Genomic DNA, 17851 nt, shown 5'->3' on the forward strand with positions numbered 1-17851 from the left:
CCACAACTCTTAAAAGTTTTGAGGGTTGCATGGAAATGCTACACGAATCGTACATTTATGAATGAATGCGATATGAATAACCAATTTTGAAGTCACTGAATATGTTTACGGATTGACTCAAATAACGCCCTGGACCAAGATAATCGCTCTAGCTCTCTATCACAAGGAACAGAATTCAAAAATTAGCTTTCGTTCAAGAGTTATGGTATAGAATTACAAACAGATAGATACACATACTTAACAATTTCATCTTATAGGGCCCACTCGCCTCAACCTAGTAATCGTAATAATGTGTCTCTTCATCACTTGCTAAAACAGTTGTAAATCTATGAGTATGTATAGTAGTTTTTTTAAATAAGAAGTTTCGTTAAATTCAATACAACACATGCGAATTGTCAATGACCTCTTTCTTTGCTTAAAAATGAACTATCAACACCTGAACTGTTCCTTAAACTCTTCTTAAAACTCGCATATTCTTTTATGTAACATATATAGTAGATACATAACGGCAAGAACATCTGGTTACGTGTGGTTATGCGCCACAAAAAAGTATGGAAAAGTTTCAGCGTTGCCAACTGTCAATCAGTCACAGTAGCTCTTACATATACGAGAGTCGGTCTGGACATGTTGGCCTATATATGTTGTTTTTCTTCCTTTTCTTTTGTATAGCTTTGTTGTTTTCCACAAATACTAGGGTAGTAGTAGCAGTCTCGGTGTGAGGATTTCGTAACGCAATGGATGGATAGTTGTTGGTATGAATCAAGTTGTTGAGAAAAGAGGTGGTTGCTTAGAGCCAACAGTAGCGCAGCAGAGAGAAATTGGGTAGGGGGCGTGTATAACGGAGGAGTGTGAGGTTTTTGAATAGCGCGCGGGACCATCCCCAAACCAGTGGCAGCAGCTGCATTTGACATCCCCTGTCTCCAGGCTGCAGTTTCCTCTAATCCAACAACCTGCTGTCTTCAAAATTAGTCTTTTCCTTCCGTAACGTGTTATAAGCGAATGGAATAAAAGTGGCTGAAACAAACAAAAGAAAATTAAATGGAACAAGTAGTATGTAAAAGAACAATAATGAAAACAAGGAGTATAATGGAATAATAAAAATAATGTTTAAACTATTTTTTTAAAGTCTTTTTAAGAGAGTATGTACTGTATGTCGAGCTTGGTAAACTGTTTACAATTTGAATGGATCTTTATAAAGACAAAATAATGCCTTACTCTTATATTATATTTAATTGAAATTCTAGAATATTATTAGCTGTTAATTGTCCAAAAATAGATTGTCAATAAAACAAATGCTTACGTAACATTAAAATATAATTACTATAAAGAGTGTATATCCAAATTGGAAACAAAAATGAAAAGGAATACTTACAAGAAAATTATATCTCACACAAAGATTAATATTTCTTATGAAATCCCTTATTCTTTATTAAGTCTTTTATCCTTTGTGGCATCCTATGTACTAGTATAGCACATTTTGCCTTCAATTCAGCATTATGATACCACAAATTGTTGATCTCCTTGATCAATTGAAGTTTGGTTGTAATGTGCTTCTTCTCTAACTTTTCTTTCGTGAAGCTCCAAAAGTTTTCAATCGAGTTCATATGAGGACTAGTGCCTGGCCACGGAAAAACACAAATTTCGTTGTCCTCGAAGAATTTTGTCACAGCTTTGGCCCGGTGGCATGAGCCTCCATCATGCATAAAGATGAATTGTACTTCATCAAACCGGAGTGCAGTCTGGAAAAGCAGTTTCTCTTGAAGAACTCGTAGGTATTTGTCATGCTTCATTGTCCTCTCTACTATATAGAGTCTTCCATACCCAAAGACAGAGATCACACCCCAGATCATGATTGAAATAGGACGTTTCACGGTTTATTAAAGAAACTCCAACTTGATTTTCTCCCAGGTCAACGTTGCACATATTGTAAATATTCATCAGACACAACGATACACGATTCATCACTGAAACACACTATTCTCCAATCGTAAGCAGTCTAATATTATAGGCCTCGTACCCATTCGAGGCGCTTCTTTGCCATGATTGGAGTAGACTCTAATTTTTGTTTTCTTTCTTGACCTTGTGCTTTTATCCCCTGGGCACAAAGAATCCTTCAAGCACTTTCAGGCCAAATGTCTGTGCAATACTTAGCCATTTTTATGATTAAGTCTATTAGAAGTTGCATTTCTGTTTCCCAGAGCCAATCTCTTTAGTTTTCTGATACCTCTTAGCAATAGCTTTGGTTTTCGACCGCATTTCCCAACCATACTTTGGTTCTTGTTCATTTCAACAGAGATTCTACTCACAGATTTTTGTTATATCCTAACTCTGGGGCCGCGGTGGCTCAGTGGCAGAGCGTTCACCTCTAGTGTGTGGGATCCCGGGTTCGATCCCAGCTCCCGCCAAGTGAACTTTGTGGTGGACAAACACTGTGTGCGTGGGTTTACTAGGGGTTCTCATGTTTCCTCCCACTTTCTTCATTTCACCATTTCATTCATTTCTCATAATCACTGTCACCTAGCCGGCGTAAGCGTGGGACGTAAAACGTATAGATTATATTTCATTTTCTTTTCTATCCCAACTCTACTAGCAATGTATTGCCGGGTATATCTTAATTCCACCAGAAGTATTTTGTTAACTTTCATTTTGCGGGGAGAAAAGTCTTTTGCTTTTCCTATTATGCTGCAATTACAGGACTACACAGAATAAAAAATTGATACACGAAACACATCACAATCATTTTAAACTGGCCCATTTGAACTGTTGAACGCTTTGAATGTCGTTAACTTCTTGAGAGAGAACCACAACAATTCAGACTGTAACTTATTGATAGGAACCACAATAGCTATCTACAACTGAAACACCACTTTTAGAATTTTCCCCTCACTAATGTCATCTGTTGTTCAACGGTGATATCACCACTTCAACTGTACAGTAAACAAATGAAGGACCCTATATTGGTGGTTTAACCATTAAATTGAATATTTTAGAACCCTGAAATTAGGATTCCTTCATCAATTTTGCATTTTTCGAGCGTGAGTCTAATAATTTAAACTCGTCTGTAAGATATCAAAACAGATGCTCCTAGGTATAACAATCAGATATCTCACAAGCAGGAAAGAATTAATAACTCTGCTCAATTGTACTGGTCACTCATCTTCATATTCACAAATACTTTAATTAGAAACAGCAATGTATGGTTGTGTTGTCGAAAGCGGTGATGACCTCCAGCCTTCAGTATTAAAAGATTCATCTATGTTTTCCCCGTTTTGATTGAAAAATTTCCGAGGATTTGCGTATCACTTCCAGTTGAAATGGTAAATATAAACTGCATGAGAGACGAGGTAGATCTGAGCTCTCGGAATGTAGCATTCCCGCCGTGGCCGGCAACGAAGGAACACACACCTGTTAGTGGTGATTAATAAAAACTCGCAGTAACAGTAAATCTGTTCCAATAACCAAAACACTTACTGATATACCTTGCCCAGAGTGCGTCTTAATGAATTTTTCTTTAGGTATGTTTCTTCCATGAACAATTTCAGCTCCACGATCTGGTACAAGTTGTGGTACCTCATTTCGGCTGGTATGAAATCCACTTCTTAAATTTGTAACAGTAGTGATTCATCTTCCTATCAAATAGGCGTTCCTTTAATGGCAAGTTCAGCTGTTCGAGTGACACATGTCACTAGAGTTTCCCATGGAACATCCGTTCCCTTTTTTCTTGATTCCCATTAGCTCTATTTCTGGTAAAATACGCACTGCTCCTCGTTAAACAGGACGTCTGCTACATACTGTCGTATAGCAGTACGCTCAAAATATGTTGAAATATCTAGCAAGAGTGCAATTTTCCGCCACACATGATTCAGCAGACTGACTTAGCAAACGTGGTACTTTTGTGAAACTTTGGTAGTCCCAGCGATAGACCATGTTTGTTTGTGTCATATTCTATAGGAATTTAGATTAAAATTGATGTTAAGCGATTTTGTTTTGCAGTGTCTCTCTCTTGCCACAGTTCTTTGACCTACAAGATTTATCTAAACTCTTTTTAAATGAAATTTGTCATCCGCATATCAGTTTCGTTTTATGCGTAGTGTATTACACAGAATTTTCGATTTTTCACAACAGCAATCTCTTTTTTTGTTGCAATTGTCGTCTGTCTGACTGGCTTCTTTTTGTTTGCCATTCTTCTCCAGAGCAATTGAGAACATGTGGATTTCAGGACGAATGTGCTACTATTATCAACTTACAGACAGACAAGAACACAAAGAATATAACAAATTGTTTAATATTACGACAATTAAAAAAATAAGTATTCATACTTGTACATATTAAGTGCGATTATCTGTGTGCACATGCAATAAAGATACATGGCCTACGCAATAACTTCAAGACTGTTTTGATAACTTCACATACCAGCAGACATGTTTGGAAATTGTACTTACTGTAGATTACCAGAACAAGTATTTTCAAAAGAACATAATGTAGCCGCACAACAGCAAAATTATTGCTTTGAAATAATTTCTATTATACCATGGATCAACAAACCATAAACCTTTCCTGGGGAAGTTCTCGATACTGGGAATCTTTCATAATATAACAAATGAGAAAATCAACTAGAATAATTTGTATCACTTGTTTTCTATAAAAAAAAAATGGGGAACATTGGCACAAAGTCGTGCTTGTACTTCCATGAAAATCAATTACTATGAACCCAGTGAAGACTATAAAATACACATTTCTTCTGCTGCTATTTGATGGATCAAAACGAAAGTTTCAGTTTAAGTTAAACATAAAATAGGACACATAAATACATTTAATATTCACGTAGTTTGCAGTGTTGCCACGTAATAACTGTACATTGACACAAAGTCATACTCGTACTTTCATGAAAATCAATTATTATGAACCCTGTGAAAACTATAAAATACATGTTTCCTTTGCTGTTATTTGAACGAGTAAGACGAAATTTTCAGTTTAAGTTGAACATAAAACAGAACACATAAAAGCGTTTTATTATTCAGCTAGTTTGCAGTGTTACCACGTAATAACTAAAAGAATTCCGAGAATGTACTTTTAAGGGAAATTTTCTTAAATACCCCTCAATTATTTTTCCTTTGTAAGCGGAAATGCCTCGTTCATTACGAAAACTAAAAGCATACACTCTTACAAATCAATTGAGGTATAACTTGTTCCAGTGTTGCACTGACGGTATACTCGTACTTCCACGAAAATCTATTATTATGAACTCTGTGAAAACTGTAAAAAAAACATATTTCCTCTGATGCTATTTGATGGATCAAGATGAAATTTTCAGTTTAAGTTGAACATGAAATAGGACAAATGAATTCATTTTATTATTCATTTTTAGTTTGCAATGTTGCCACGTAATAACTAAAAGAATTGCGAGAATGGACTTTTTAAGGGATTTTTGAAATATTCCTCAATTAGTTTTCCTTTATACACAAAATGTACCGTTCATTACGTAAACTGAAAGCCTATAATCTTACAAATCGATGGAGGTATGACTTGTTCTAGTGTTGCACTAACGGTTCGATCTACAGCCATTTAAAGAGATCGCATCGATGTCTGTAAATATATACGGGTGCTAAAAGGTTAAAGGCCCTAAGACCCAGGTGTTGCACTTATATGTTGACCAACAACTATTTTTTTTTATTCTAAGGACCCTAAGGAACATTTCTAATATAGTGGCAAAAGTTCCCAAGTGGGGGGAAGTTATCACCCCTTGGCCCTTGGTCTATAAATATTGTTGCCCTGTTTTAAGAATATTTTATGGTTCAGCAAATTATATTATCGTTTTCCCAATTATATTACTCTTTCAGTGTAATAACGCCACAATACATAGTATGATTAAGGACATATAATCCAAAATTATGATAAACTCTTAAACTTTTAATTTTGTTTGACCAAACGCGTTCAAAATGTCTCTCCGAACTGGATTATGGCAAGGAGATACATAGAAACGTTGCACTGCAGTAACTATTGAAAATGGTTTAACTTAGCTTGAAAGTACAAGTCAATCTTCCCACACATTTTTGCGAACACGCAAAGTAATGATTGGTGGTCGATAAATTGTATATACTTTATATGTGATAGCGTCCCTCAGTACTTTAATAATTTTAGGTTGATCCTGATACTCTTCAACGTGTAACTCTTATTGTTCAACCACTTTTTAATAAATAGAGTTTCACACGTCTGTAGCACGAAACACGTTTGATCCATTGTTAAGAGTATAACACACACATGTATTGTATTACTCGATACTCAACAGAACTCTGACCGACCTTTGATCGCAACTGTTTACAATGTGACGCGAACTGTTTTTATTTCGCAGTATACGTCTCTAGTGTATGGAATTAAAGGACTGCCGTAGATCAATGCTCACATCTGGCGGCTGGAATCCTTCGCTTGACCTCCGCTCACGCCAATTAGATGTTGTGATAGACAAACACTGTATGGTGGGTTTTCTCGAGATTCTCTCGTTTCTTCTCAGTTTCTTCATTCCACCATCTCACTAATTTCTCCTCATCACCGTCTCCTTCAACCTACTGAAAGATGTCACTTTCGTTTCATTTCTATTGAATTGAAAACTACAGCCTAGCTTTGTTCCTGTCTATGTTGGACATTTGTTTTACATACCAGATATATATATATATATATATATATATATATATATATATATATATATATATATATATATATATATATATATATATATATATATATATATATATATACAAGGAGAAAAGAGAATGTTTAAATCTTTTCCAGACAATAACAAGTACGGTACCTACATCCACTGCCGAGCTACTTTCTATACACAAACACAAAATATAATATGGTACGAAGATAAAGCATGTATAAACGGTAGATCGCATTAAGCTGAACACATCGAGATATTGAGAGCAAATTATGACGTTAAAAAGGTACGGTTTTCTTTGTCAATAACAATTGATTACAATTGATTAATTTCGCTAGAACAGATTGCTTATTTATTTGGGTACTTTATATGTGAAAATATAATACATTCTTAAGTAGGACATTATATCTAGTGTTGTTTGGCGCTTCGGAAGTGATTCCTAACGCAAAGATAAGACAAAAAGTATAGGCCAACCTGGGTGCACAAATGCTTCCTTTCGGGATTATAGGCTGCCAAAAACATGAAGAAAAAAACTTTAAAGGTCCATAGCTCCAAAAATATAGGGCCTACTGTAGTCGAATCAAGATTTCATTTAGGAACTAAGATTTGCCCTATCCGAAAACTCATGTTTCAGAATCCTAAGGTATTCACGCAACATTTTTTTAAAGAGGCAGTTTGACAACGGGCAAATAATGTGAAGTACTCATCAACTACCTCTATAAAATTTGGTGCGGAAATATCAAAGATTCTGAAACTTGGATATTTGGATCTGGCACATACTAGTTTCTAAATAAAGTCTTGATCCGACTACGTAGTTCCCATAGTATTGAAGCTAGGACCTTTAAATTTCATTTTTGCATGTTTTTGGCAGCCTATAACTCCGAAAGGAAGCATTTGTGCACCCAGATTGGTCTATACTTTTCGTATTATCTTGGTGTCAGGAATCAAACGATTTCGGTGTTGTTTTAAAACGTCCTGTATATTCCTAACATTGTAGTGTTCACAATATATAATATTAGTTTAAAAGATAAAAGAGTATTACGTGTGTCTAACAATAAAAATAGTTAATACGCTCACTGAAAAAGATGAAGCACCCAGAAGGAATGTAGGGAATGAAATAGATCTTCACATGTTGCAAATCGGTAATTTGTAACATCCCTTCGGGCACTGGTATATGCTTTGATGAGGCTTGGAAGTGAGTAGTATGTCCGTCTTATCGTTGCTTGAAGCAAGCCAGTCCATATCTGTTGAAATTGCGTCTCGAGATCTCGCAGGTCGACGGTAGCGCAGAGTTGGCGCCCGAGGTGGTCCCAAACTTATCCAATTGCGGAGAGTTTAGGTGATCTTTTTGGCCAGGAAAGAACAACAGCATGGCGTAGACAGTCTATAGACACACATCCGCAAATAGAACTGTTCAACGATTGTATTAGAGTGTTCTCGCAGGATGTTAACACATGCAGACGCAGGACCTTATCCATATGTCACTATGCGATCAAAGGTTTGCGAACGACTTGAGAGGTGACCTAAGTCATACGTGATGGCTCCCCATACCATGACAGCAGAAATATCACCGGTGTGTGTTTCCACAATATTAACTGGATGTAACTTTTCTCCCTGGCACCACCACACACTCACACGATGGTCATCTGTCGTAATGCAGAATTAAGACTCATCACTGAACAGATCCGTTGCATTCATGAGTAATGTTTTCTACCAGAGTACGACACCTCTCCAAGCGCTATCCTTCATGCACTGGTGATAATGGTATTTTTTGCAGGGAACGGTACACTCGGAACTCAGATGATACCATGACGCAGGGTGTAATACAGACCCACTACTAGTATCCTGATGGCGAGCACAGACGTTACATGGTTACGTCTCTTACGTTATGCTTACGCACAATGGAATGATCCTCCCGTGTTATAGAATGTCGTGGCCTACCGGAATCTTCACGTGCTCGGTTTGTGCCTTCAAGTATCCACTGGCCCCAACTTCGGACCACACTGACATCGAAATGCCCCAAATGTCTGCTAATCGTACGAAGTCCAGCCGGTCTCGGGGAAACCCACGACATCTTACAAACGATGTTAACTGCTGGTAATTATATCTAATTCGGTGACTAGGCATTATGTGTTTCTTGATCTTATTGCACTGCACTGACTCACTCTCTCACGCTTCATAACTGACTTACACGACCAGGGCTAAGGTTCTTCACTGCTGACACTATTGCTCTCTGGGGTACATTTGTGATGGTCCCAATCTTTGAAAATCTAATCGTTTAAAACCCTTTGTAGCACTACCTACCTATACACAAAATTTCACTATTACAAAAAGGAATTGAACAATGTCCTCCAGCAGGAGGGTGGGGAAATTTTCTTATTTTAGTATCGACTTCAGTTTTGTGGAAGATGGACATACCGTTAACCTGCCTAAAATTAAGTCTAGTAAAAGTTCCTTTTTGCTTCAACTTGTGTTTGAATTTGGAGCAGAAGTTTCTTCTACGGATAGAAGTATTCTTTTCTGCAAATATTGCGAGGTAAAAGTGAATGCAGAAAAAAATCCATGTCCAACAGCACGTAGGACGTGAGAAACACGTATAAGCAAATAAAACACAGTTCTGACCAGAGCAGAATGAAATATATTAAAAACTATACTTACAATGTGTTACAGTTTCAAGGACCTAACGTCCTCTTCATCACACACAAACACTGACTGAAACTGTAACACATTGTAAGTATAGTTTTTAATATATTTCATTCTGCTCTGGTCAGAACTGTGTTTTGTTTGTTACTCTACTTATCCAGAGCCATGGAGTTTGTTCACGTATAAGCAGTTTCCCGGGTCGCGAAGGAGAAGGAAAAACAGCTTCTGTTAGGAAAAAGTACTAGTAGACATTCTAAGTCATCTCCATTTCCTAAAGTACTTTGCAGTGCTTTAGTTGGAGCAAATATCTCGTTGGCAAACATAAACAATGCTTCTTTAAAAACGTTTTTGGAGTAGTATACAAATCGGAACATTCCTGACGACTCGACCCTCCGAAACGAGTATGTGCACCGCTGCTATGAAGACACTATTGAAAACATTCGAGAGGGTAAGTCTATGTTTGTGTCAATTGATGAAACAAGTGATGCAGCGAGTCGCTCCGTTGGAAATGTGATTGTTGGTACGTTAGAGGAAGAGTAAGCTCGAAAAATACTTCTTGGAGATTTCGGATAAAGTGAATCACCAACCATTTGTCAGCAGTTTGACAAAAGTCTCTTTCGGTTGTAGCCACAAGAGCTAATGCATTGCAATGTTGTGTTTCTTCTTACTGATGCGGCACCATACATGGTGAAATCAGGAAAGACAATTAAGGCGTTTTGTCCCAAGTTGGTTCATGTAACGTATCTCGCATATGCTTTGCATACGGTGAGTGAGAAAGTGCGAAACAAATTTCCAGATGTTGACGAACTAGTATCCAATTTCAAGAAAATTTTCTTAAAATGGTGTGGTATTTTCGTGAGATGCCGGTGAGACACCTCTACCTCCAGAACCAGTTCTGACGCTACGAGGAACTTGGTTAAGTGCTTGCATGTGTTACTGGAATCCTTTTGTCGTGAATAAATCCGCGATTGACAGCTTGGATAGGGAAGATGCTGCTTCCATAGCCATGTCTCAAGATCTAATGATAAATCCTGAGATGAAGGACAGTTTGGCGTTCATTAACAGTATTTTTTTCTAATTTAGTGGCATCGTTAAACTACTTTGAAAAATAAACTATTCATTCAATGCTTTCGAAGGTAAGTCATACACAGCGACAATGAGAACAATGTGAAGGTGAAATTGGAAAAGCCATCAGCGAGAAACTGAAAGTAGTCCTTAAAGAAAACAAGGGGTATCATTTTATGTGCAATATAGATGAAATATTGAAGGGAAAAACTATTGATGTGAGTGTTTTTGAAGAGGACTTTTCACAACGAAACCTTCCTTGCTTGCTAATTTTGTTACGCTTCTTGCCTTCAACACTACTTTTCTTTATTCATTGAAGGTCATGTGAAATACATTCGTTTGCTGCTTAAGGAAGAACTTCTCGCCTAATTGCGAAAAATATTTTATTCAATATTTAATATTTTTCAGTCTTGCAGTATTGTCGTTTTCCAGAGACACAATGGAAAGGAATGAAAAACTTGTTTAATTTGTAGGTATTATACACTGTGATGATTGTAGGTACTATACACTGACTTTCAAAGTATATAAAAAATTAATTATTATTTACAAAACTTGCCGAAAAAAATAATTAAGCATTATAATTAATTGACTTATTCTTCAGTTCCTGCGATCCAGGTATGGTACCAAATTTTCTGAACTAATTTGAAACAGGCTGCGTTTTAATGTGTAGTTAAGTGTAGTTATCATACAGTTCTGTTAAGTACGTTATCATTTAACGATAGAATAACATATGTTATCAGCTATATTCTGTTCAGGTATTTGTACCATACACACTTTGTACATCAAACACTGCATGTGTAAACCAACATCAACAACTAGACCTGTAGAACCATGGATAATCCGATTTACTGGAATTCATCTTCAACAATGCATAATTAAAAGAAATGCATGTGGGAGCTTTGTAATCGGTTGACTAGGTTCATTCAAGCTATAAATGTGTCAAAAGCTGTCTCAAAGGGGAATCCAGTATCGAACGAGTTCGCCGACACTAGAACGATTCAGGAAATATGCAACTAATGAACTGGCTTCTATTTATAATCTGAGGGGAAAGAGTATATTATCTGGCTCGCTAGGTTTCGACAATTGTTTAATAGTTAATACGTTTACTCACATTAACACATAGGAAAACATTGAGTTCTCCCTTCTGTGTTTGACCTTTTCAATTCGTGAAACATAGCAACAATGCCTTTAAATATGTAGATAGTTTCTATCTCGTGGAGCGTTATGCTTCTTAGTAGTTCATGCGATGCGAAAGCCACAGGTTACAGCATTTTATACTGATGTTCAGCGTAAGAAGTCTGAGCGCAGGTTACCTGAGATTTGCAGAGTAAAAATATAACGTTCTATTAATTTTCTTTAGATTCTCTTGTTTCTCCACTACTCCAATACAGTCATTTCCAACTAGCAATCTCTGACATCATATTTTCCTACTCTCGTTCTCTGTTAAGAAAGGTGGGATTGAAAGAAGACAGTTGTGAAAGTCAAAAAAGATCAATGAAAAATTCAATGGTTTTGCAGATGCGTTACTTACGGATACGTGATTACCAGAACGGTATACAGCCAACGTTTTATTTCATTTCTCTACTTTTAAATCCCCCTTCTTTGTTCAACCTATTTCTCACAATTGTACCTCTCATCGCGGGTAAAAGGAGACCTGGAAACATAGCCTCTTTATTTTGCATAGCAGTGATGGAACGGTGAATTTGACAGACTCAGATAGACCCATGATCTGTACCAATCCAGGTGTCGAATAGATCTGGTGCGTGGCAACCTCGTAAAACGAAGACATACAAAATATCTGCTCTGCAACAATACTGCAGAGTTTAGGAGGATTAATGATATGTGCTACTCAATCTCCAACATTCATTATGTTATTTCCAACGCGTCATATCATAATTGCAGTTTCGTGTCTTAAAAATGCTTACAAGTAATGTCATGTTTATTCTTCTTCCCATACTGGAAATAATATATTGGTTTGAACTATATAAAAAAGATTTAACAAACCTCTGATTGACTTAGAAGTGTCCTTTACTCGTATATTTTAAACGACGTTTTCTATCTGAAAAACCTTGTGGTTACCTTTCATTGCAATGCTTTGACACTCAAACAAACAAACTAACAAACAAACAAACACATGCAGACGCACATAACAAGAAAAAAGAAAATTATATAAAAATTTGTCGTATTTGTTCACGAGCTTCAGAACTCGCATACTGCCGCTAGTTCATTAAGATATTGAACGAGTGGTCACTGCAATCAAACAAAAGCCCGCTCGCACATTTCTACCGTGCAGCTCACTCCTCTTTTTCATTTCAGGGTCAACAGCTCTGCTCATAACCCTGTGAAGGGAGGTAGCAAGAAGTCACCCTTGTTCAGTTGGAGTGGTCCAAATGAATTGCGTGATTCAAAATCCCGCTAACTGTGAGATAAAAAGTGTTATTCGATTTCTGAACGTTCAAATTGTACAACTGGCAGAAATTTATCGGCAACTGAAAACAGTGCATGGTGGTAATGCAGTGGAAGAAAGAAATGTGAAAAAAATATGTGAAATGTTCAACAATGAACTAACAAATGTGAACGATGAAACTCGACCTGGATGCCCATTACTCATCACAGAATACCGGAAGACTGCAGTAAATAACAGAATCTTGCAAGACAGAAGAGCAACTCTCGACAAATTGCACATTTTGTTTCCAGACATTTCTCGTTCTTTGCTTGATGAAACCGTGTCGCAACTTCTCGGCTACAACAAAATTTGTGGACGATGGGTTTTGTGGCAACTGAGTGACCAACACAAAAGTCAGAGAATGGGTTCAGTACCGGTATTGATATCATTGACACGATATCACATAAAGGAGACACCTCTCTTGATCGGATTGTGTCTAGTGATGAGACCTGCGAATCTCACATCACCCCAGAGAGCAAGCGCCAATCACGTGAATGGCGTTAACCCTCATCACCCAAAAGAAAGATAGAAAAAAAAAACTAGAAAATTCAGGCAGAATCTTTCAACACGAAAGGTCATGGCAAACGTCTTTTGGGATCGTAAAGGTGTTATTTTAGTGGATTTCATGACAAAAAGCCCTACGATTAATACAAATCATTACTGGGAGATTCCAAGACAACTACGGCAAACCACCCAAATACAGAAGGCAAGGAAGGCTTTCTGGAAGAATTGTGCTTCTTCACGAAAATGTCTGCCCACACACTGCCGCAGAAATGCGCGAGAGGTCTTTTGAATGAAGTGAACACTGCCTTAATGAAGAAGAATATATATAACATGGGAATTCTGAAGCTCGTGAACAGGTACGACAAATGTTTAAATGAAGAGAGAAGTGAGGGAAGCTTCATTTATGAAACTATGAAACGACATTGTTCTATTTTCCCAATAAATATAGTTTTTTCGTTTTTAAGTCTTTATTTTCTTGATGACCCTCGTACTTAATATTTTGTTTTCGGGTCTGACACTTTACATTCGCAATTCGTATAATATTCTTTCTTAATTTGAAAAGATATCAATTATCAAAGATATCAATTGTCAAACAGATATTCAAAATAATGTTGTTAATCTCTGGGATAAAGTAAGAAACAGGTAAGAAGAAAATTTTAACCCCCTACAGCAGTGTTCGAAGTGGAAATAAAGTAGAGGCCGTATGTTTTATTACGATTTTGACTGGACATATCAGCCATCTAAATGTTGAATGGCAGTGAGGGTACGTTGTCTAAAAGATTGCATTTCTATTTACATAATGAACAGAAAAAAAAATTGGAGAGTTTCTCTGTAGTAATGCAGGGGGAGGTATAAGAGAAACTTTGATCACCTCCAACAAGTTTCTGGAAAAAAATTAAAATATCCCTTATGTTGTATTATAGAAAATTATACACGAAAATGCTCAGAAACCAAATGAGGATATTAACAATTTTCTGCGGGTAAACCCCGGTCTCCCACTCGACTGTGGGTTATTCCAAATCCCCGAAGATCCGCCACCACAGCAGAAACCCCCTAAATCCGCCTATGCTCAAAACACGGTATTTACATGCGTTAGGGCAAGAATACACACACGCACATACATAACTAAGAAGCAATTCAATATGCCACATCAAAATATAAAGTAGGCGAACTTCTTTGAAGACACTCATTTTAAAAACAAAAGGTAAGAAAAATGTCGGCGTAGTCAACGTAGAAATAATTTCTACATAAGAAATGGATCGTTTTACGTGCAAAACTATTCGTTCATTACTGTATATAAAAACAGATTTATTAAAGGTATTTAGCACCTACTTTCCAGTGACGGTTTGTTTTAATCATTGAAAAACCTGAGACGATATGCCTTCACTACCGAAAACCCGGAGGCGGTATGGCATACCACCGCATACCGTCTCAGTTCAACCACTACAGGGTTTGAATACATGAACCAGTTATTAACAGACTATTCACTTAAATTACTGAACTGTTTCTTACGCTTACTGCAAGATTACAAGTATTGTTATCTACAAGTAGATTACAAATTCTGGACCTGTATCTAGGATTCTTAATTCAACACCAACAGCTACGTCTCTTTCTATGTTTTGTCAGAATGCTACTTGCTGTCTCCACTGACGACATGATTTTTAAAGATGTCTTCAAGAAAGAGTTTTCTAATCTTATCTTCCAGGAATTGTTCAATAATCCTTACTATTAGCATGACATTAAAAAATTGTAGATTTCGTCAGCCTCTTATTACTGGAACTGCAATTCCACGAATGTGATTTCACAGTTCGTGTCTGTAACAAATGTTTGGTTTCCTATCAGAAATGCAAATTTGCGTTGCGTTGACGCAACCTGATACGAAATAGCTGCTTTGAAATTTCTGTGTTTTGGTACTCACACAGGCATCATTTTATGTTTCAATAGTCAGAAGAAATAATATCTATTTCAGTTCGCTGGAAATTGTGCATTTAATTGTGATATTGGATGGCTTCAAACGGCATGTTTACTGCTGTGAGACTGACAATTTTGTTACAGTTCTGCTATATAGTATACAATCTGACTTTTTTGTATTCATTGTAATTAGTTCTAATTCCTGTAGTATAATAGGTCTTTATGTTTACTTTTATTCTCATAAGTCAATTTTGAAATTTTAATTTCTGTAATAATAATAATAGTAATAATAGAAATAATAATACTTTAATGGTATTATTTTAACTTTAGCTTGTACTAATCATAGAATCTGTAGCTAAATTATTTGAATGACACTACCGTACATACACACTAATATTCAAAAATACATGTGTGTTAATTATATTTGTATCTACGGTAAGATAGGGGTTATTATCATTATTTACCGAAGCTGCTTTGATAAGTATGTGTTACTTTGCCAATTGGGGAAAGGAATTGGCACAAAATCACTCAGTTTGCTCACATAAATGTTGTCATGGGTACGAAATGCTAGAAAATTACAGCTCAAAATATGAACAAATGCATGCTTCTGATTGCCCGAAACTAGGTATTGTTAACGAATGCTTGATTTTAATTGCTTAAATCAGAAATATTCTATGTAAATATGATTTTCTAAATTGCTTTCCCTTAATAAATGACATAATATTTAGACATAATATTTATTTCAGAATTTCAAGAAAGAAATACTTTTTATAATGGCAGTAATATGCACAAGATAAATATTTATTATAATTTTCTAATTAGTGGTCATGAAATGAATAAAATGAAATAAATAAACCACATGAAGAAAAGCTTATTGAAAATGAGTTGGTACATAACGCATAACATCTAAAAGAAATCAAAACCTAAGCTATTGTTCTTAAACTCGAAGCAAACTCTAAGTACTGTACTATAGTGTATAACTCATTAGAATCGTTTCTACTGCAAAACTAATGTTACAATGAACAGTTTAGCGGGTCATTTCCAGTGAACATTTATCCTTGAGCGAGAAACCTGTATACACATCATGGTGGGCGGAGAAAAAGTTTTTTTTTTTCAAGTTTTATGTTTCACTCCTTATGTAGTTAAATTTTAATTTTTACTACAAATAATGCATCCAACTCAGATCGATTAATAATGAGTAGAATGGAATTGGACTGAACCCAACAGGCGTCTATCGTTGGTATTTTTGCAGATTGCCTTCAATAGAGACAAATGAAGCACTTGAACATGATTTTTTTCCATCATGACCGTAATTAACGCTAAATCAAGTTTCTTTATCGTTTGAGCGATTTGGAACGCTCACAAAAGCACTGAATTATAACCATAGAAAATAGATAATATAAACTTAAGTTATAGGACCTAAAGTACTATCAGAGTTCATTAGAGTTTATTTTGAGTTTAACGTCCCGTTCAGCAGCGAGGCTATATGAGACGTGGACCTACTGATTAACGTGGAATCCGAACCACATGAGCTCCCGCCGGGAATCGAACCCGGGTCTCCCACGCCAAAGGCGAGTACGCTAACCGCTTAGCCATGAAGGAGCTCTCAGAGTGCATTAGAATAACTATTGCCAACGTACATCGTAGAGTAATTCTGTCAAAGGACTTTCAACCGCAGATGTTTGTTCACTATCTGTAGAAGTAATACATTTTCTTCTATTTTGATTTTGATTTGATTTTAGTTCAACATCCCTATCAGCAGCAAGGCTATATGAGTCCTGCATTTACAGTTTAACGCTTGACCCGAACCACATGAACTTCCGCCAGGAATCCAACAGGAGTCTCCCACAACAAATACGCGCACGCTAACCACTTAGCCACGAAGGAGCTCTATATTTTCTTCGAGTTTAAGAGACTATGGGAAGTCTTAGTCTTGTATCATAAGTAATCTCTTAACTCTCTTTGGAGGAAAAAAGTGAAATATTCATAATGTGTTATTGCTGTTCATTTAACGAAACAAATATTGAGCTGATTACTTAAATTGCGGTTGACCTAGCTGTTAGAAACTGTGTATCTTCCCCAATATTTGGAAACTGTTAGGCAAAATCATTGTTATCTCGAAATGAGATCTCCCAAATTCACTCCCAAATTATTTTTCTTGTTCAATTATATACAAAGGCACCTTCTAAAAGAAACGAAGTAATTTAACAACTTTTCATGGTGATGATGGTTACGAAAATTCTTAGTTCCACCCCAAAATTAATTATTCCCGGATTAATAACATCTTTCAAAGTTCAAACTTAATTAAATTGCCTTCTTCTTATTCTAAATCTGCGGATTCACTCCAATTTATTCAAATTACTCGTCAACATTGTTAGTCGAACTTGATTTTTTCCTGCGTTCATCCCATAGTTAAATCAACTTGTCACATTACACTCGGAAAATTAGCTTTATTGCATGTAAATTGTTAGGCAAAATTATTACGCATTCCTAAGTGCATTCTCCTAAGCCTCCCTAAGCGAATATTTTTCTACACTTTTCCTTCGTATAGTGGCTAGCTTGTGTGTCTTCAGTGCTCGAGCCCGCGGGGTTTGATTTCTGGTGATCCTTAAATGCTATACAAT

Source organism: Thermobia domestica, chromosome 2 (genome assembly GCF_964235325.1).
Source record: "Thermobia domestica chromosome 2, izTheDome1.hap1.1, whole genome shotgun sequence".
NCBI lineage: Eukaryota > Metazoa > Arthropoda > Insecta > Zygentoma > Lepismatidae > Thermobia > Thermobia domestica.